General features: G+C 49.4%; 1 pseudogene; it reads right to left on the reverse strand.

The window, feature by feature from the left end:
* Nucleotides 1-16,303: 16,303 nt before the first annotated feature.
* Nucleotides 16,304-20,000, reverse strand: part of LOC123996820 — a 33,372-nt pseudogene continuing 29,675 nt past the window's right edge.

Raw genomic sequence — 20,000 nt, forward strand, 5'->3', positions numbered from 1 at the left:
TAGGTACTGTACATACTAACTATATACAGTAGATATGAACCAGATACAGTAGACACTAACCAGATACAGTAGATACTAAAGATAAACAGTAGATACTGGCTAGATACAGATAGTAACTAGGTACAGTACATACTAACTAGATACAGTAGATATAAACTAGATACAGTAGATATTAACTAGATACAGAAGATACAGTAGATAGTAACTAGATACAGAAGATACAGTAGATAGTAACTAGATACAGAAGATACAGTAGATATTAACTAGATACAGAAGATACAGTAGATAGTAACTAGGTACAGTACATACTAACTAGATACAGTAGATATGAACTAGATACAGTATATACTAACCAGATACAGTAGATACTAAAGATAAACAGTAGATACTGGCTAGATACAGTTGAGATGAGATACAGTAGATAGTAACTAGGTACAGTACATACTAACTATATACAGTAGATATGAACTAGATACAGTATATACTAACCAGATACAGTACATACTAACTATATACAGTAGATATGAACTAGATACAGTAGACACTAACCAGATACAGTCGATGCAGTAGATGCTAACGAGATACAGTAGATAGGAATGGAAATATAGCCCACTGTAACCTGCTGTCTCCCTCCCTCCTCTCCGTCTTACCCCCTCCCTTTTCTCCTGTGGTCTCTGTCCCCCGTTCTATATTTAGATGGCTGGTGGAGGAATCCTATATTTTTAGGAGAGATATCAATAGACTGCTGCACACTCTGACCTCATGGGGGGAGAGCGATAGAGAGAGGGAGGGGGGAGATGGATGGAGGGGAGAAAGAGAGGAGAGATGGGAGTGGATGGAGAGAACAGCTGGGGAGAAAATGAGAGAGTGAGCAGGAAAAGGGGTGAATAAAGAGAGAGCGGGTGATGGAGAGACAAGTGAGAAGTGAAAAATAGGCAGGAAAAGAGAGAGCGAGAGAAAGAGAGAGAGGAGGAAGGTTATGTCAGAAATTCAGAATGATTGACTGACCCAAGATAAGTGCAAAGTGGGTATAGGCTTCATATATAAAAGCTACCCACACAGAAACACATTCAGGAATGTCAGTTTGAATGATGAGATCAGATGTATTCTCACAGATGCAACAGTGGTCAGTACACATGAAATACATCTCTATCATAAAACTACAGCTAGAACACACACAGTCTATCATCATAGGAACATAAACCAGAAAGGCTTGTGTGAAACACAGTGGGTCATTTCGACAGGGTGAAGGAGACAAGACACTAATTATCTTCTGTAGAATGAAAGGAGGAAGATAAAGAAAGAGTGAAAGAGGTTCAGCACTGCAGCCAATCAGAGAGAGAGTTAGAGAGGTGATGGGCGGCAGAGAAATAGAGAGTTAGAGAGGTGGTGGGTGGCAGAGAAAGAGAGAGCTAGTGAGGTGGTGGGGGGCAGAGAAAGAGAGAGCTAGTGAGGTGGTGGGGGGCAGAGAAAGAGAGAGCTAGTGAGGTGGTGGGTGGCAGAGAAAGAGAGAGCTAGTGAGGTGGTGGGGGGCAGAGAAAGAGAGAGTTAGTGAGGTGGTGGGGGGCAGAGAAAGAGAGAGCTAGTGAGGTGGTGGGGGGCAGAGAAAGAGAGAGCTAGTGAGGTGGTGGGGGGCAGAGAAAGGGAGAGCTAGTGAGGTGGTGGGGGGCAGAGAAAGAGAGAGCTAGTGAGGTGGTGGGGGGCAGAGAAAGAGAGAGCTAGTGAGGTGGTGGGGGGCAGAGAAAGAGAGAGTTAGTGAGGTGGTGGGGGGCAGAGAAAGAGAGAGCTAGTGAGGTGGTGGGGGGCAGAGAAAGAGAGAGCTAGTGAGGTGGTGGGGGGCAGAGAAAGAGAGAGCTAGTGAGGTGGTGGGGGGCAGAGAAAGAGAGAGCTAGTGAGGTGGTGGGGGGCAGAGAAAGAGAGAGCTAGTGAGGTGGTGGGGGGCAGAGAAAGAGAGAGCTAGTGAGGTGGTGGGGGGCAGAGAAAGAGAGAGTTAGTGAGGTGGTGGGGGGCAGAGAAAGAGAGAGCTAGTGAGGTGGTGGGGGGCAGAGAAAGAGAGAGCTAGTGAGGTGGTGGGGGGCAGAGAAAGAGAGAGCTAGTGAGGTGGTGGGGGGCAGAGAAAGAGAGAGCTAGTGAGGTGGTGGGGGGCAGAGAAAGAGAGAGCTAGTGAGGTGGTGGGGGCAGAGAAAGAGAGAGCTAGTGAGGTGGTGGGGGGCAGAGAAAGAGAGAGCTAGTGAGGTGGTGGGGGGCAGAGAAAGAGAGAGCTAGTGAGGTGGTGGGGGGCAGAGAAAGAGAGAGCTAGTGAGGTGGTGGGGGCAGAGAAAGAGAGAGCTAGTGAGGTGGTGGGGGCAGAGAAAGAGAGAGTTAGTGAGGTGGTGGGGGGCAGAGAAAGAGAGAGTTAGTGAGGTGGTGGGGGGCAGAGAAAGAGAGAGCTAGTGAGGTGGTGGGGGCAGAGAAAGAGAGAGCTAGTGAGGTGGTGGGGGGCAGAGAAAGAGAGAGCTAGTGAGGTGGTGGGGGGCAGAGTAAGAGAGAGTTAGTGAGGTGGTGGGGGGCAGAGAGAGAGAGAGTTAGTGAGGTGGTGGGGGCAGAGAAAGAGAGAGTTAGTGAGGTGGTGGGGGGCAGAGAAAGAGAGAGCTAGTGAGGTGGTGGGGGGCAGAGAAAGAGAGAGTTAGTGAGGTGGTGGGGGGCAGAGAAAGAGAGAGCTAGTGAGGTGGTGGGGGGCAGAGAAAGAGAGAGCTAGTGAGGTGGTGGTGGGGGGCAGAGAAAGAGAGAGCTAGTGAGGTGGTGGGGGCAGAGAAAGAGAGAGTTAGTAGTGAGGTGGTGGGGGGCAGAGAAAGAGAGAGTTAGTGAGGTGGTGGGGGGGCAGAGAAAGAGAGAGTTAGTGAGGTGGTGGGGGGCAGAGAAAGAGAGAGCTAGTGAGGTGGTGGGGGGCAGAGAAAGAGAGAGCTAGTGAGGTGGTGGGGGCAGAGAGTTAAGAAAGAGAGAGTTAGTGAGGTGGTGGGGGGCAGAGAAAGAGAGAGTTAGTGAGGTGGTGGGGGGCAGAGAAAGAGAGAGCTAGTGAGGTGGTGGGGGGCAGAGAAAGAGAGAGTTAGTGAGGTGGTGGGGGGCAGAGAAAGAGAGAGTTAGTGAGGTGGTGGGGGGCAGAGAAAGAGAGAGCTAGTGAGGTGGTGGGGGGCAGAGAAAGAGAGAGTTAGTGAGGTGGTGGGGGGCAGAGAAAGAGAGAGTTAGTGAGGTGGTGGGGGCAGAGAAAGAGAGAGTTAGTGAGGTGGTGGGGGCAGAGAAAGAGAGAGTTAGTGAGGTGGTGAGTTAGTGAGGTGGTGGGGGGCAGAGAAAGAGAGAGTTAGTGAGGTGGTGGGGGGCAGAGAAAGAGAGAGCTAGTGAGGTGGTGGGGGGCAGAGAAAGAGAGAGTTAGTGAGGTGGTGGGGGGCAGAGAGAGAGAGTTAGTGAGGTGGTGAGGGGGCAGAGAGAAGAGAGAGTTAGTGAGGTGGTGGGGGGGGGGGCAGAGCAGAGAGAGAGAGTTAGTGAGGTGGTGGGGGCAGAGAAAGAGAGAGTTAGTGAGGTGGTGGGGGGCAGAGAAAGAGAGAGTTAGTGAGGTGGTGGGGGGCAGAGAAAGAGAGAGTTAGTGAGGTGGTGGGGGGCAGAGAAAGAGAGAGTTAGTGAGGTGGTGGGGGGCAGAGAAAGAGAGAGTTAGTGAGGTGGTGGGGGGCAGAGAAAGAGAGAGCTAGTGAGGTGGTGGGGGGCAGAGAAAGAGAGAGCTAGTGAGGTGGTGGGGGGCAGAGAAAGAGAGAGCTAGTGAGGTGGTGGGGGCAGAGAAAGAGAGAGCTAGTGAGGTGGTGGGGGGCAGAGAAAGAGAGAGCTAGTGAGGTGGTGGGGGGCAGAGAAAGAGAGAGCTAGTGAGGTGGTGGGGGGCAGAGAAAGAGAGAGTTAGTGAGGTGGTGGGGGGCAGAGAAAGAGAGAGCTAGTGAGGTGGTGGGGGGCAGAGAAAGAGAGAGTTAGTGAGGTGGTGGGGGGCAGAGAAAGAGAGAGCTAGTGAGGTGGTGGGGGCAGAGAAAGAGAGAGTTAGTGAGGTGGTGGGGGGCAGAGAAAGAGAGAGCTAGTGAGGTGGTGGGGGCAGAGAAAGAGAGAGTTAGTGAGGTGGTGGGGGGCAGAGAAAGAGAGAGTTAGTGAGGTGGTGGGGGGCAGAGAAAGAGAGAGCTAGTGAGGTGGTGGGGGGCAGAGAAAGAGAGAGCTAGTGAGGTGGTGGGGGGCAGAGAAAGAGAGAGTTAGTGAGGTGGTGGGGGGCAGAGAAAGAGAGCTAGTGAGGTGGTGGGGGGCAGAGAAAGAGAGAGTTAGTAGTGAGAGTGGTGGGGGCAGAGAAAGAGAGAGCTAGTGAGGTGGTGGGGGGCAGAGAAAGAGAGAGTTAGTGAGGTGGTGGGGGGCAGAGAAAGAGAGAGTTAGTGAGGTGGTGGGGGCAGAGAAAGAGAGAGGTGAGGTGGGGGCAGAGAAAGAGAGAGTTAGTGAGGTGGTGGGGGGCAGAGAAAGAGAGAGTTAGTGAGGTGGTGGGGGGCAGAGTTAAGGTGGTGGGGGGCAGAGAGAGCTAGTGAGGTGGTGGGGGGCAGAGAAAGAGAGAGTTAGTGAGGTGGTGGGGGGCAGAGAAAGAGAGAGTTAGTGAGGTGGTGGGGGGCAGAGAGAGAGAGTTAGTGAGGTGGTGGGGGGCAGGGGGGCAGAGAAAGAGAGAGTTAGTGAGGTGGTGGGGGGCAGAGAGAGAGAGTTAGTGAGGTGGTGGGGGGCAGAGAAAGAGAGAGTTAGTGAGGTGGTGGGGGCAGAGAGAGAGAGTTAGTGAGGTGGTGGGGGGCAGAGAGAGAGAGAGTTAGTGAGGTGGTGGGGGGCAGAGAAAGAGAGAGTTAGTGAGGTGGTGGGGGCAGAGAGAGAGGTGGTGGGGGGGCAGAGAAAGAGAGAGTTAGTGAGGTGGTGGGGGGCAGAGAGAGAGAGTTAGTGAGGTGGTGGGGGCAGAGAAAGAGAGAGTTAGTGAGGTGGTGGGGGGCAGAGAGAGAGAGAGTGAGCTAGTGAGGTGGTGGGGGGCAGAGAAAGAGAGAGCTAGTGAGGTGGTGGGGGGCAGAGAAAGAGAGAGCTAGTGAGTGGTGGGGGGCAGAGAAAGAGAGAGCTAGTGAGGTGGTGGGGGGCAGAGAAAGAGAGAGCTAGTGAGGTGGTGGGGGGCAGAGAAAGAGAGAGCTAGTGAGGTGGTGGGGGGCAGAGAAAGAGAGAGCTAGTGAGGTGGTGGAGGGCAGAGAAAGAGAGAGCTAGTGAGGTGGTGGGGGGCAGAGAAAGAGAGAGCTAGTGAGGTGGTGGGGGGCAGAGAAAGAGAGAGCTAGTGAGGTGGTGGGGGCAGAGAAAGAGAGAGCTAGTGAGGTGGTGGGGAGGCAGAGAAAGAGAGAGCTAGTGAGGTGGTGGGGGGCAGAGAAAGAGAGAGCTAGTGAGGTGGTGGGGGGCAGAGAAAGAGAGAGCTAGTGAGGTGGTGGGGGGCAGAGAAAGAGAGAGCTAGTGAGGTGGTGGGGGGCAGAGAAAGAGAGAGCTAGTGAGGTGGTGGGAGGCAGAGAAAGAGAGAGCTAGTGAGGTGGTGGGAGGCAGAGAAAGAGAGAGCTAGTGAGGTGGTGGGAGGCAGAGAAAGAGAGAGCTAGTGAGGTGGTGGGGGGCAGAGAAAGAGAGAGCTAGTGAGGTGGTGGGGGGCAGAGAAAGAGAGAGTTAGTGAGATGGTGGGGGCAGAGAAAAGAGAGCTAGTGAGGTGAGAGTGAGGTGGAGGTGGGGGCAGAGAAAGAAAGAGCTAGTGAGGTGGTGGGGGGCAGAGAAAGAGAGAGCTAGTGAGATGGTGGGGGCAGAGAAAGAGAGAGCTAGTGAGGTGGTGGGGGCAGAGAAAGAGAGAGCTAGTGAGATGGTGGGGGCAGAGAAAGAGAGAGCTAGTGAGATGGTGGGGGCAGAGAAAGAGAGAGCTAGTGAGATGGTGGGGGGCAGAGAAAGAGAGAGCTAGTGAGATGGTGGGGGCAGAGAAAGAGAGAGCTAGTGAGGTGAGAGAGCAGGTGAGGAGGTGGGGGGCAGAGAAAGAAAGAGCTAGTGAAGTGGTGGGGGAAGTGAAAGAGAGAGCAGGTGAGGAGGTGGGGGGCAGAGAAAGAAAGAGCTAGTGGTGGTGTGGGGGAAGTGAAAGAGAGAGCAGGTGAGGAGGTGGGGGCAGAGAAAGAAAGAGCTAGTGAGGTGGTGGGGGGCAGAGAAAGAGAGAGTTTGTGAGGTGGTGGGGGGCAGAGAAAGAGAGTGCTAGTGAGGTGGTGGGAGGCAGAGAATGAGAGAGTTTGTGAGGTGGTGGGGGGCAGAGAAAGAGAGAGCTGGTGAGGTGGTGGGGGGCAGAGAAAGAGAGAGCTGGTGAGGTGGTGGGAGGCAGAGAAAGAGTGAGCAGGTGAGGTGGTGGGGGGCAGAGAAAGAGAGAGCTAGTGAGGTGGTGGGAGGCAGAGAAAGAGAGAGCTAGTGAGGTGGTGGGGGGCAGAGAAAGAGAGAGCTAGTGAGGTGGTGGGAGGCAGAGAAAGAGAGAGCTAGTGAGGTGGTGGGAGGCAGAGAAAGAGAGAGCTAGTGAGGTGGTGGGAGGCAGAGAAAGAGAGAGCTAGTGAGGTGAGAGAGCAGGTGAGGAGGTGGGGGGCAGAGAAAGAAAGAGCTAGTGAGGTGGTGGGGGGCAGAGAAAGAGAGAGTTTGTGAGGTGGTGGGGGCAGAGAAAGAGAGAGCTAGTGAGGTGGTGGGGGCAGAGAAAGAGAGAGCTAGTGAGGTGGTGGGGGCAGAGAAAGAGAGAGCTAGTGAGATGGTGGGGGGCAGAGAAAGAGAGAGCTAGTGAGGTGGTGGGGGCAGAGAAAGAGAGAGCTAGTGAGATGGTGGGGGGCAGAGAAAGAGAGAGCTAGTGAGATGGTGGGGGCAGAGAAAGAGAGAGCTAGTGAGATGGTGGGGGCAGAGAAAGAGAGAGCTAGTGAGGTGAGAGCAGGTGGTGGGGGGCAGAGAAAGAAAGAGCTAGTGAAGTGGTGGGGGAAGTGAAAGAGAGAGCAGGTGAGGAGGTGGGGGCAGAGAAAGAAAGAGCTAGTGAGGTGGTGGGGGAAGTGAAAGAGAGAGCAGGTGAGGAGGTGGGGGCAGAGAAAGAAAGAGCTAGTGAGGTGGTGGGGGGCAGAGAAAGAGAGAGTTTGTGAGGTGGTGGGGGGCAGAGAAAGAGAGTGCTGGTGAGGTGGTGGGAGGCAGAGAATGAGAGAGTTTGTGAGGTGGTGGGGGGCAGAGAAAGAGAGAGCTGGTGAGGTGGTGGGGGGCAGAGAAAGAGAGAGCTGGTGAGGTGGTGGGAGGCAGAGAAAGAGTGAGCAGGTGAGGAGGTGGGGGGCAGAGAAAGAGAGAGCTAGTGAGGTGGTGGGAGGCAGAGAAAGAGAGAGCTAGTGAGGTGGTGGGGGGCAGAGAAAGAGAGAGCTAGTGAGGTGGTGGGAGGCAGAGAAAGAGAGAGCTAGTGAGGTGGTGGGAGGCAGAGAAAGAGAGAGCTAGTGAGGTGGTGGGAGGCAGAGAAAGAGAGAGCTAGTGAGGTGAGAGAGCAGGTGAGGAGGTGGGGGCAGAGAAAGAAAGAGCTAGTGAGGTGGTGGGGGGCAGAGAAAGAGAGAGTTTGTGAGGTGGTGGGGGCAGAGAAAGAGAGAGCTAGTGAGGTGGTGGGGGCAGAGAAAGAGAGAGCTAGTGAGGTGGTGGGGGCAGAGAAAGAGAGAGCTAGTGAGATGGTGGGGGCAGAGAAAGAGAGAGCTAGTGAGGTGGTGGGGGCAGAGAAAGAGAGAGCTAGTGAGATGGTGGGGGCAGAGAAAGAGAGAGCTAGTGAGATGGTGGGGGCAGAGAAAGAGAGAGCTAGTGAGATGGTGGGGGCAGAGAAAGAGAGAGAGCTAGTGAGGTGAGAGAGCAGGTGAGGAGGTGGGGGCAGAGAAAGAAAGAGCTAGTGAAGTGGTGGGGGGAAGTGAAAGAGAGAGCAGGTGAGGAGGTGGGGGGCAGAGAAAGAAAGAGCTAGTGAGGTGGTGGGGGGCAGAGAAAAGAGAGTTTGTGAGGTGGTGGGGGCAGAGAAAGAGAGTGCTGGTGAGGTGGTGGGAGGCAGAGAAAAGAGAGAGTTTGTGAGGTGGTGGGGGCAGAGAAAGAGAGAGCTGGTGAGGTGGTGGGGGGCAGAGAAAGAGAGAGCTGGTGAGGTGGTGGGAGGCAGAGAAAGAGTGAGCAGGTGAGGAGGTGGGGGCAGAGAAAGAGAGAGCTAGTGAGGTGGTGGGAGGCAGAGAAAGAGAGAGCTAGTGAGGTGGTGGGGGGCAGAGAAAGAGAGAGCTAGTGAGGTGGTGGGAGGCAGAGAAAGAGAGAGCTAGTGAGGTGGTGGGAGGCAGAGAAAGAGAGAGCTAGTGAGGTGGTGGGAGGCAGAGAAAGAGTGAGCAGGTGAGGAGCTGGGAGGCAGAGAAAAAGAGAGCAGGTGAGGTGGTGGGGGCAGAGAATGAGAGAGGATGGACAGAGAGGTAAAAGAGAGAGTGAGTGACAGAGGATGCAGGTAGAGGAAGAGAGAGGAGGGAGGTAGAGAGAGAGAGAAAGAGAGAGCTAGTGAGGTGGGAGGCAGAGAAAGAGAAAGCTGGTGAGGTGGTGGGAGGCAGAGAAAGAGTGAGCAGGTGAGGAGGTGGGGGGCAGAGAAAGAGAGAGCTAGTGAGGTGGTGGGAGGCAGAGAAAGAGAGAGCTGGTGAGGTGGTGGGAGGCAGAGAAAGAGAGAGCTAGTGAGGTGGTGGGAGGCAGAGAAAGAGAGAGCTAGTGAGATGGTGGGGGCAGAGAAAGAGAGAGCTAGTGAGGTGGTGGGAGGCAGAGAAAGAGAGAGCTAGTGAGGTGGTGGGGGCAGAGAAAGAGAGAGCTAGTGAGGTGGTGGGGGCAGAGAAAGAGAGAGCTAGTGAGATGGTGGGAGGCAGAGAAAGAGAGAGCTAGTGAGGTGGTGGGAGGCAGAGAAAGAGAGAGCTAGTGAGGTGGTGGGAGGCAGAGAAAGAGAGAGCTAGTGAGATGGTGGGGGGCAGAGAAAGAGAGAGCTAGTGAGGTGAGAGAGAGGTGAGGAGGTGGGAGGCAGAGAAAGAGAGAGCTAGTGAGATGGTGGGGGCAGAGAAAGAGAGAGCTAGTGAGGTGAGAGCAGGTGAGGAGGTGGGAGGCAGAAAGAGAGAGCTAGTGATGGTGAGCAGAGAAAGAGAGAGCTAGTGAGATGGTGGGGGCAGAGAAAGAGAGAGCTAGTGAGGTGGTGGAGGCAGAGAAAAAGAGAGCTAGTGAGGTGGTGGGAGGCAGAGAAAGAGAGAGCTAGTGAGATGGTGGGGGCAGAGAAAGAGAGAGCTAGTGAGATGGTGGGGGCAGAGAAAGAGAGAGCTAGTGAGATGGTGGGGGGCAGAGAAAGAGAGAGCTAGTGAGGTGGTGGGGGCAGAGAAAGAGAGAGAGCTAGTGAGATGGTGGGGGGCAGAGAAAGAAAGAGCTAGTGAGGTGGTGGGGGCAGTGAAAGAGAGAGCAGGTGAGATGGTGGGGGGCAGAGAAAGAAAGAGCTAGTGAGGTGGTGGGGGGCAGAGAAAGAGAGAGTTTGTGAGGTGGTGGGAGGCAGAGAAAGAGAGAGCTAGTGAGGTGGTGGGAGGCAGAGAAAGAGAGAGCTGGTGAGGTGGTGGGAGGCAGAGAAAGAGAGAGCTAGTGAGGTGGTGGGGGGCAGAGAAAGAGAGAGCTAGTGAGGTGGTGGGGGGCAGAGAAAGAGAGAGCTAGTGAGGTGGTGGGAGGCAGAGAAGAGAGAGCTAGTGAGGTGGTGGGGGGCAGAGAAAGAGAGAGCTAGTGAGGTGGTGGGAGGCAGAGAAAGAGAGAGCTAGTGAGGTGGTGGGAGGCAGAGAAAGAGAGAGCTAGTGAGGTGGTGGGGGGCAGAGAAAGAGAGAGCTAGTGAGGTGGTGGGAGGCAGAGAAAGAGAGAGCTAGTGAGGTGGTAGGGGGCAGAGAAAGAGAGAGCTAGTGAGGTGGTGGGAGGCAGAGAAAGAGAGAGCTAGTGAGGTGGTGGGAGGCAGAGAAAGAGAGAGCTAGTGAGATGGTGGGGGGCAGAGAAAGAGAGAGCTAGTGAGGTGGTGGGGGCAGAGAAAAGAGAGCTAGTGAGGTGGTGGGGGCAGAGAAAGAGAGAGCTAGTGAGAGGATGGACAGAGAATGAGAGAATGGACAGAGAGTAAAAGAGAGAGTGAGTGACAGAGGATGCAGGTAGAGGAAGAGAGAGGAGGGAGGTAGAGAGAGAGAGAAAGAGAGAGCTAGTGAGGTGGGAGGCAGAGAAAGAGAAAGCTGGTGAGGTGGTGGGAGGCAGAGAAAGAGTGAGCAGGTGAGGAGGTGGGGGGCAGAGAAAGAGAGAGCTAGTGAGGTGGTGGGAGGCAGAGAAAGAGAGAGCTGGTGAGGTGGTGGGAGGCAGAGAAAGAGAGAGCTAGTGAGGTGGTGGGAGGCAGAGAAAGAGAGAGCTAGTGAGATGGTGGGGGCAGAGAAAGAGAGAGCTAGTGAGGTGGTGGGAGGCAGAGAAAAGAGAGCTAGTGAGGTGGTGGGGGCAGAGAAAGAGAGAGCTAGTGAGGTGGTGGGGGCAGAGAAAGAGAGAGCTAGTGAGATGGTGGGAGGCAGAGAAAGAGAGAGCTAGTGAGGTGGTGGGAGGCAGAGAAAGAGAGAGCTAGTGAGGTGGTGGGAGGCAGAGAAAGAGAGAGCTAGTGAGATGGTGGGGGCAGAGAAAGAGAGAGCTAGTGAGGTGAGAGAGCAGGTGAGGAGGTGGGAGGCAGAGAAAGAGAGAGCTAGTGAGATGGTGGGGGCAGAGAAAGAGAGAGCTAGTGAGGTGAGAGAGCAGGTGAGGAGGTGGGAGGCAGAGAAAGAGAGAGCTAGTGAGATGGTGGGGGCAGAGAAAGAGAGAGCTAGTGAGATGGTGGGGGCAGAGAAAGAGAGAGCTAGTGAGGTGGTGGGAGGCAGAGAAAGAGAGAGCTAGTGAGGTGGTGGGAGGCAGAGAAAGAGAGAGCTAGTGAGATGGTGGGGGCAGAGAAAGAGAGAGCTAGTGAGATGGTGGGGGCAGAGAAAGAAAGAGCTAGTGAGATGGTGGGGGGAAGTGAAAGAGAGCAGGTGAAGGTGGAGGGCAAGAAAGAAAGAGCTAGTGAGGTGGTGGGGGAAGTGAAAGAGAGAGCAGGTGAGGAGGTGGAGGGCAGAGAAAGAAAGAGCTAGTGAGGTGGTGGGGGGAAGTGAAAGAGAGAGCAGGTGAGGAGGTGGTGGGGCAGAGAAAGAAAGAGCTAGTGAGGTGGTGGGAGGCAGAGAAAGAGAGAGCTTGTGAGGTGGTGGGAGGCAGAGAAAGAGAGAGCTAGTGAGGTGGTGGGAGGCAGAGAAAGAGAGAGCTAGTGAGGTGGTGGGAGGCAGAGAAAGAGAGAGCTAGTGAGGTGGTGGGGGCAGAGAAAGAGAGAGCTAGTGAGGTGGTGGGGGGCAGAGAAAGAGAGAGCTAGTGAGGTGGTGGGAGGCAGAGAAAGAGAGAGCTAGTGAGGTGGTGGGAGGCAGAGAAAGAGAGAGCTAGTGAGGTGGTGGGGGGCAGAGAAAGAGAGAGCTAGTGAGGTGGTGGGAGGCAGAGAAAGAGAGAGCTAGTGAGGTGGTAGGGGGCAGAGAAAGAGAGAGCTAGTGAGGTGGTGGGAGGCAGAGAAAGAGAGAGCTAGTGAGGTGGTGGGGGGCAGAGAAAGAGAGAGCTAGTGAGATGGTAGGGGGCAGAGAAAGAGAGAGCTAGTGAGGTGGTGGGAGGCAGAGAAAGAGAGAGCTAGTGAGGTGGTGGGAAGCAGAGAAAGAGAGAGCTAGTGAGATGGTGGGGGCAGAGAATGAGAGAGGATGGACAGAGAGGTAAAAGAGAGAGTGAGTGACAGAGGATGCAGGTAGAGGAAGAGAGAGGAGGGAGGTAGAGAGAGAGAGAAAGAGAGAGAAGTTGATGAGATTTTAATGTGAAGGTCAAATTGTTATAACACAGATCTCTATGGGGACATAGTACTCCCATCGTGATGGTGCGGGGTTGAGTGAAGAGGGGGGTGAGGAGAGTGAGGACTGGTGGTTGTGCCTGTGGGACAGCAGCGAGGGAAGGACGACGACAGCGAGTGAAATTTACCACAGTAAATTAAGAGGATCTTACGTGTGTGTGTGCGTGCGCGTGTGTGTGCGTGCGCGTGTGTGTGCGCGCGTGCGTGCGTGTGTGTGTGTGTGCGAGTGTGTGTGCATGCAGGGACAGAAGATGAGATTGACAAAAGGCTTTGGAAACAGGGTGCGATGGATTGCTGGTTAAGAGTGGATCTAGAACATGTTAGTACAGACAGTATGCTAGTACAGACAGTATGTTAGTACAGACAGTATGTTAGTACAGACAGTATGCTAGTACAGACAGTATGTTAGTACAGACAGTATGTTAATTACACACTATTACATGTTGACACTTTCATGATTCAGACATTTAGAGGCATAAACATTAGACAAAAGTATTTTTCAGACTTTCCAATTCCTTTTATTATGATTTTTGATGTATTCCCAATACACAAAACATGAAATAACCCAACTAATAAATATACAGATAAATGATAAATGCATAACTTAAAATGTTATATGATTTTAATATCTAGATGCGTACTGTAGTATTATATCTACACAAATCCCTTTCTGTTTGACCCTGAACCCAAACTGACCTTGGGTGATGATGACCACTCAAACCTGGTTGACCCTTTAAAGTAGCCGACAGTAACAGCTCTGAATTTGTCCTGCAGGTGATTTTATTTGTCCCCCAAGTTCATTATCTTATTGTGGACATAGAAGACTAAAAACACCAGCAAGTCTCCAAGGGATTTTAAATGTGGAGATCTGTTCCAAAGTATTCCCTAATAGAGATACAGTATGTGATGGTATACAAATGTAAACGAAGTTTGAAATGACATTGTTTTAGTCAAATATTATATCCGATTGGGTTTCTTGCAGTCAATTTGCAGTTTACAAATTATTTGAATTATGTTCCAGCTGCCTGACCATCCACTCAAGAAAAAGTTGCCCCACGGCTGAATGTAGTTGTTGATCCCTGCTATACAGGCTTTTATTAAGTTTGTTAATGCAGAGAAAAGAGCAATGGGATTTGAGCTGGTACAAATCCAGTCTCTCACATCCATGGTTGAAACCTAGTTTTACTTTTTCTTTTTTAATTGAACCTTTATTTAACTAGGCAAGTCAGTTAAGAACAAATTATTATTCAAAATGACGGCCTACCAGAAGGTAAAAGGCCTCCTGCGGGGACGGGGGCTGGGATTTAAAATAAAATGAATTACATAAAAATATAGGACAAAACACACATCACGACAAGAGAAACAACAGAATACTACATAAAGAGAGACCTAAGACAACAACATAGTACGGCAACAACACATGACAACACAGCATGGTAGCAACAACACATGACAACACAGCATGGTAGCAACAACACATGACAACACAGCATGGTAGCAACAACACATGACAACACAGCATGGTAGCAACAACGCATGACAACACAGCATGGTAGCAACAACACATGACAACACAGCATGGTAGCAACAACACATGACAACACAGCATGGTAGCAACAACACATGACAACACAGCATGGTAGCAACAACACATGACAACACAGCATGGTAGCAACAACACATGACAACACAGCATGGTAGCAACAACACATGACAACACAGCATGGTAGCAACAACACATGACAACACAGCATGGTAGCAACAACACATGACAACACAGCATGGTAGCAACAACACATGATAGCAGCACATAACATGGTACAAACATTATTGGGCACAGACAACAGCACAAAGGGCAAGACGGATCATTTCACCAGGATTACAATAGTTCACATGACTATGTTTTCATAAGTATACAAATATTTGACAGTTTTTTACTCACTAATAACTTAGACTAATTCCAGTGTAACAGACCATAATGGGGATCCTAGATGTAATATAAAACAGTCCAGAACTTTGCCTGCCAACACTCTCCAGGTCAAGTATATTTTAACGACAGAACATGAATACGTCATGATTATGTTTCCATGTATTGACCTGTCCCACATTTGAACCTTATCAGTGGTGGATCAATGTCCTTACACAGCAAATGACCGTACAGCACAGTACAATATAGTACCTTACAATGTAGTACAGTACACTAGAGTATAGACCCGTACAGGGAATGTGCCAACTAAGAATGAGGACTTGATCTAATCTCATTTAAATAAAACTAAACTACTTCCGTAAATTAAAATCTACAAAAGTTGTAACAATATTACATGCTCATCTCATATAAGATAACAATGTTAATATAAGATAACAACTTTAATAATTAAAAATTGGATGTAATAAATGTATCACTAGTCACTTTAAACTATGCCACTTTATGTAATGTTTACATACCTTACATTACTCATCTCATATGTATATACTGTACTCTATACCATCTACTGCATCTTGCCTATGCCGTTCGGCCATCGCTCATCCATATATTTATATGTACATATTCTTACTCATTCCTTTACACTTGTGTGTAAAAGGTAGTTGTTGTGAAATTGTTAGATTAATTGTTAGATATTACTGCATGGTCGGAACTAGAAGCACAAGCATTTCGCTACACTCACATTATTAACATCTGCTAACCATGTGTATGTGACCAATAAAATTGGATTTGATTTGTTATATGTTTGGCATATAAGCATATTATTAGTTGAGGCTTAACATGAAGCATTGTAGCTCACTTTGAATCCCAACTCTACTGAAAATGTCCTAACCATGCTACCTAACTCCTAACTCCTAACTCCTTACTACGTTTCCTTCTGAGATGTGTCACTCCCTGTCACTCTGTCACTGGTTGGTGAACCTCAGCCAAAATGGCCACTGAGATCCACATCACATGTTAAAACAGTCTTCTCCTCCTTTATCTCAGACATTCAGCTAGTCTCAGCAAGAAATGGAACAAAACCTTATGAGATGTATTTATTATGTCACTGGTTGGTGAACCTCAGCCAAAATGTCCACTGAATGCCACATCACATTATAAAACCGTCCTCTCCTCATCTCAGATATCCTGGGTAGTCTCAGGTCACGTGTCTGATGTAGTGCCAACCCGGGTCAGGTAGCTCAGTTGGACCTGAGTTAGCGCTTTCACATTCAATTTGGGTCCAGGTCAAAGTGTCAAATCAGTAAGAAAATGAAGAAATATAGCAACTGATCTAGGAATAGAATAAGAGATGACAACGTGTAAGGCTGACAGGGCATATCTGTGCAGTATGGAAACATCAATCAGATGGTTGACTTGGTAGTCCTCATATCTGGTGTAAAATAGTTTATTTGTTGATGGAGATGGGAGAGTAAGTAATCATGCAGTTAGTTAAAATAACCCTTAACCTCAGAACACGGTTAGATGGTTTCATTTTCAAGAATGGTTACCATTCACCTCACCTCAGGTCTAACGGTTAAAGTTAGGACTGGGGGTAGGTAGGGGAATCTGATCCCAGATCACTGATTAGGAGCAACTTTTCTTCAAGCAGTAATATATAATGATTGATTTGATTTTTTACCCATCTTCTAGGTTTCTAGCTATATATCACAATTATATCATCAATGGATTGAAGTTAAATTGGAAACACAAAACAAGGAGCAATTTTGGGGTAATAATATAATAGAACAATGTAATAGAACACAATATGACATTACATGACACAAGAAATACTGCTTTACATAATATCAGAGGTAATTAATTTCATAAGTAATAGATTATAAATGTGGCATATAGACAGCTCTAGCTGTATTTCTATGTAATAGATTATACATGTGGCATATAGACAGCTCTAGCTGTATTTCTATGTAATAGATCTGATATTGATACCACAATAGCATGATACCATGTCATAAAATACATTTACCTTAAAATCACTACAGATTTAAGTCAGATTCAGTGTCATCTTACAGTATCTGTTTGCAATGAACTGCATCATCTTTAAATAACAGTGATGTTGTTTTGTATGCATTGCATCAACTAAATGTGTTATTTGACTTTTACCGCTAATCTTCCCCATCCATCCCCGTATCACACAGATTTTCCTCTGAAAGATAAGCCATGAACTCAGGCTCTAGAGTATAGCACAGAGGGAGAGTTATCTGTAGATAGTGTACACTGATTGTTTGTGTTTAAATTGTGTGCTATTCTCTGTTTTGAAATTTGCTTTAGAAAAAGACTGTTAGACGGTGAGGGGAATGTGGGGGGAGCCCCCCCCAGACAGAGAGGATGGAGAGAGACACAGCTGCTCCCTTCAGACCAAGAGAAGAGGATAAAAATACAGAGAGCTGCCCCCCCCTCAGATGGCAGTGAGGGTCGGGGGGGCGAGCTCAGGGTTAATGAAGGAGAAGCCCAGGAAGTCTTCCTGGTCAATGGCGGCCAGAACATCAGGGTCAGAGGGTGTCAGCACGGACGGAGCCGCTGTGAAGAACTTGTCAAAGTTCTCCCCTTTCTTCCCACCCTGAGAGAGAGAGAGAGATTATTACACATAGAACACATATATACACATGAAATAAAGGACTGAGAGAAAAATCTAACTCCTTCCACACACACGGGCACACACATCCACGCATTAATTATCTCTCTCCCTCTTTCTATTTCTCACTCCATCTCTCCTTCTCTCTCCCTCCTTCTCTCTCCCTCCTTCTCTCTCCATCCTTCTCTCTCCATCCTTCTCTCTCCATCCTTCTCTCTCCCTCCTTCTCTCTCCCTCCTTCTCTCTCCCTCAGGTGTACAGTAAAGCATGTCACGTGTGGTCCTTGTTCCCCTCAGCGTGTGATAGCTGCTCTGTTGGTTGATATGAATCTCATTTGGCTAATGGGCCTGGCCTCTGACCCTAGAGCACATTCTGACACCTCACTGCCCACTCAGCCATTGGCTGGCACGGCCACAGACTGACAAGTGACAGGCTAATGATGGTATGGATTTGCATACGAGACAAGGGGGCGTGACCCCGGGGCGAAAGGGTCATGACTGTTATGACACCCCTGTCTGTTCCAGAATGCTCAAGGTCTATCTGTGAGAATGAGGGAGAAATGAGGAGATATATACTGTATACAGTATATAGTGATGAGGGAGTGGGAGAACCGACACGTGAGAAAGGCTGCCGTAGGCAGACATGGCTCTCAAGAGAAGACAGACTATGTGCTCACTGCCCACAAAATGAGGTGGAAACTGAGCTGCACTTCCTAACCTCCTGCCCAATGTATGACCATATTACAGACACACATTTCCCTCAGATTACACAGATCCACAAGAAATTAGAAAACAAATCCTATTTTGATAAACTCCCATATCTAGTGGGTGAAATTCCAGTGTGCCATTACAACAGCAAGATGTGTGACCTGTTGCCACAAGAAAAGGGCAGCAGTGAAGAACAAATACCATTTTAAATACAACCCATATTTATACTTATTTATTTTCCCGCTTGGGGAATATTAAGAGATAGAGAGAGACGTAGACAGAGAAAGAGGTAGAGAGAGATAGAAAGAGAGAGAGAGACGTAGACAGAGAAAGAGGTAGAGAGAGATAGAAAGAGAGAGACGTAGACAGAGAAAGAGGTAGAGAGAGATAGAAAGAGAGAGACGTAGACAGAGAAAGAGGTAGAGAGAGATAGAAAGAGAGAGACGTAGACAGAGAAAGAGGTAGAGAGAGATAGAAAGAGAGAGACGTAGACAGAGAAAGAGGTAGAGAGAGATAGAAAGAGAGAGACGTAGACAGAGAAAGAGGTAGAGAGAGACGTAGACAGAGAAAGAGGTAGAGAGAGATAGAAAGAGAGAGACGTAGACAGAGAAAGAGGTAGAGAGAGACGTAGACAGAGAAAGAGGTAGAGAGAGATAGAAAGAGAGAGACGTAGACAGAGAAAGAGGTAGAGAGAGATAGAAAGAGAGAGAGACGTAGACAGAGAAAGAGGTAGAGAGAGATAGAAAGAGAGAGACGTAGACAGAGAAAGAGGTAGAGAGAGATAGAAAGAGAGAGACGTAGACAGAGAAAGAGGTAGAGAGAGATAGAAAGAGAGAGACGTAGACAGAGAAAGAGGTAGAGAGAGATAGAAAGAGAGAGACGTAGACAGAGAAAGAGGTAGAGAGAGATAGAAAGAGAGAGACGTAGACAGAGAAAGAGGTAGAGAGAGATAGAAAGAGAGAGACGTAGACAGAGAAAGAGGTAGAGAGAGATAGAAAGAGAGAGAGACGTAGACAGAGAAAGAGGTAGAGAGAGATAGAAAGAGAGAGACGTAGACAGAGAAAGAGGTAGAGAGAGATAGAAAGAGAGAGAGACGTAGACAGAGAAAGAGGTAGAGAGAGATAGAAAGAGAGAGAGACGTAGACAGAGAAAGAGGTAGAGAGAGATAGAAAGAGAGAGAGACGTAGACAGAGAAAGAGGTAGAGAGAGATAGAAAGAGAGAGAGACGTAGACAGAGAAAGAGGTAGAGAGAGATAGAAAGAGAGAGAGACAGACAGAGAAAGAGGTAGAGAGAGATAGAAAGAGAGACAGACAGAGAAAGAGGTAGAGAGAGAGATAGAAAGAGAGAGACAGACAGACAGGGAAAGAGGTAGAGAGAGATAGAAAGAGAGAGAGACAGACAGAGAAAGAGGTAGAGAGAGATAGAAAGAGAGAGACAGACAGAGAAAGAGGTAGAGAGAGAGATAGAAAGAGAGAGACAGACAGACAGGGAAAGAGGTAGAGAGAGATAGAAAGAGAGAGACAGACAGAGAAAGAGGTAGAGTGAGATAGAAAGAGAGAGACAGACAGAGAAAGAGGTAGAGCGAGAGAGAGATAGAAAGAGAGAGACAGACAGAGAAAGAGGTAGAGAGAGATAGAAAAGAGAGAGAGAGAGACAGAGAAAGAGGTAGAGAGAGAGAGATAGAAAGAGAGAGAGACAGAGAAAGAGGTAGAGAGAGATAGAAAGAGAGAGAGAGACAGACAGACAGAGCGAGGTAGAGAGAGAGATAGGAGAGAGACAGACAGAGAAAGAGGTAGAGAGAGAGAGATAGAAAGAGAGAGACAGACAGACAGAATGAGGTAGAGAGAGAGAGAGACAGACAGAACGAAGTAGAGAGAGATAGGAGAGAGAGACAGACAGAGAAAGAGGTAGAGAGAGAGAGATAGAAAGACAGAGACAGACAGACAGACAGACAGACAGACAGACAGAACAAGGTAGAGAGAGATAGAAGGAGAGACAGACAGAGAAAGAGGTAGAGAGAGAGACAGAGAAAGAGGTAGAGAGAGAGAGATAGAAAGAGAGAGACAGACAGACAGAAAGAGGTAGAGAGAGATAGAAGGAGAGAGAGACAGACAGAGAAAGAGGTAGAGAGAGAGAGATAGCAAGAGAGAGACAGACAGACAGAACGAGGTAGAGAGAGATAGAAGGAGAGAGAGACAGACAGAGAAAGAGGTAGAGAGAGAGACAGAGAAAGAGGTAGAGAGAGAGAGATAGAAAGAGACAGACAGACAGACAGAAAGAGGTAGAGAGAGATAGAAGGAGAGAGAGACAGAGAAAGAGGTAGAGAGAGATAGAACGAGAGAGACAGACAGACATAGAAAGAGTTAGAGAGAGAGAGAATAGAGGAGGTAGAGGAAGAGGTAGAGGTAGAGGTAGAGAGAGAATAGAGGAGGTAGAGGTAGAGGTAGAGGTAGAGAGAATATAGGAGGTAGAGAAAGTGGTATAGGTAGAGACTAACAGTTCTGGGTTTGAAGGGAGGCTGTATCTCCATTCTCTCCAGTCGGTCCCAGTCCATCCAACGGAAGAAGGGATGCTCCCGTATCTCTTTCTCCCCCTCCTCTCCTCCACCCAGTCGCTTCGCTGGGTGCTTAGTCAGGAGCTGGGCACAGTGGAGAGGAAAAAAGAAGAAGAGTGTGAAAATGGAGGAAAAAGGAGATGGAGAGATAGAAAAGAGGGCAAGAGCAATAGAA

Source organism: Oncorhynchus gorbuscha, linkage group LG15, assembly GCF_021184085.1.
Source record: "Oncorhynchus gorbuscha isolate QuinsamMale2020 ecotype Even-year linkage group LG15, OgorEven_v1.0, whole genome shotgun sequence".
Lineage (NCBI taxonomy): Eukaryota > Metazoa > Chordata > Actinopteri > Salmoniformes > Salmonidae > Oncorhynchus > Oncorhynchus gorbuscha.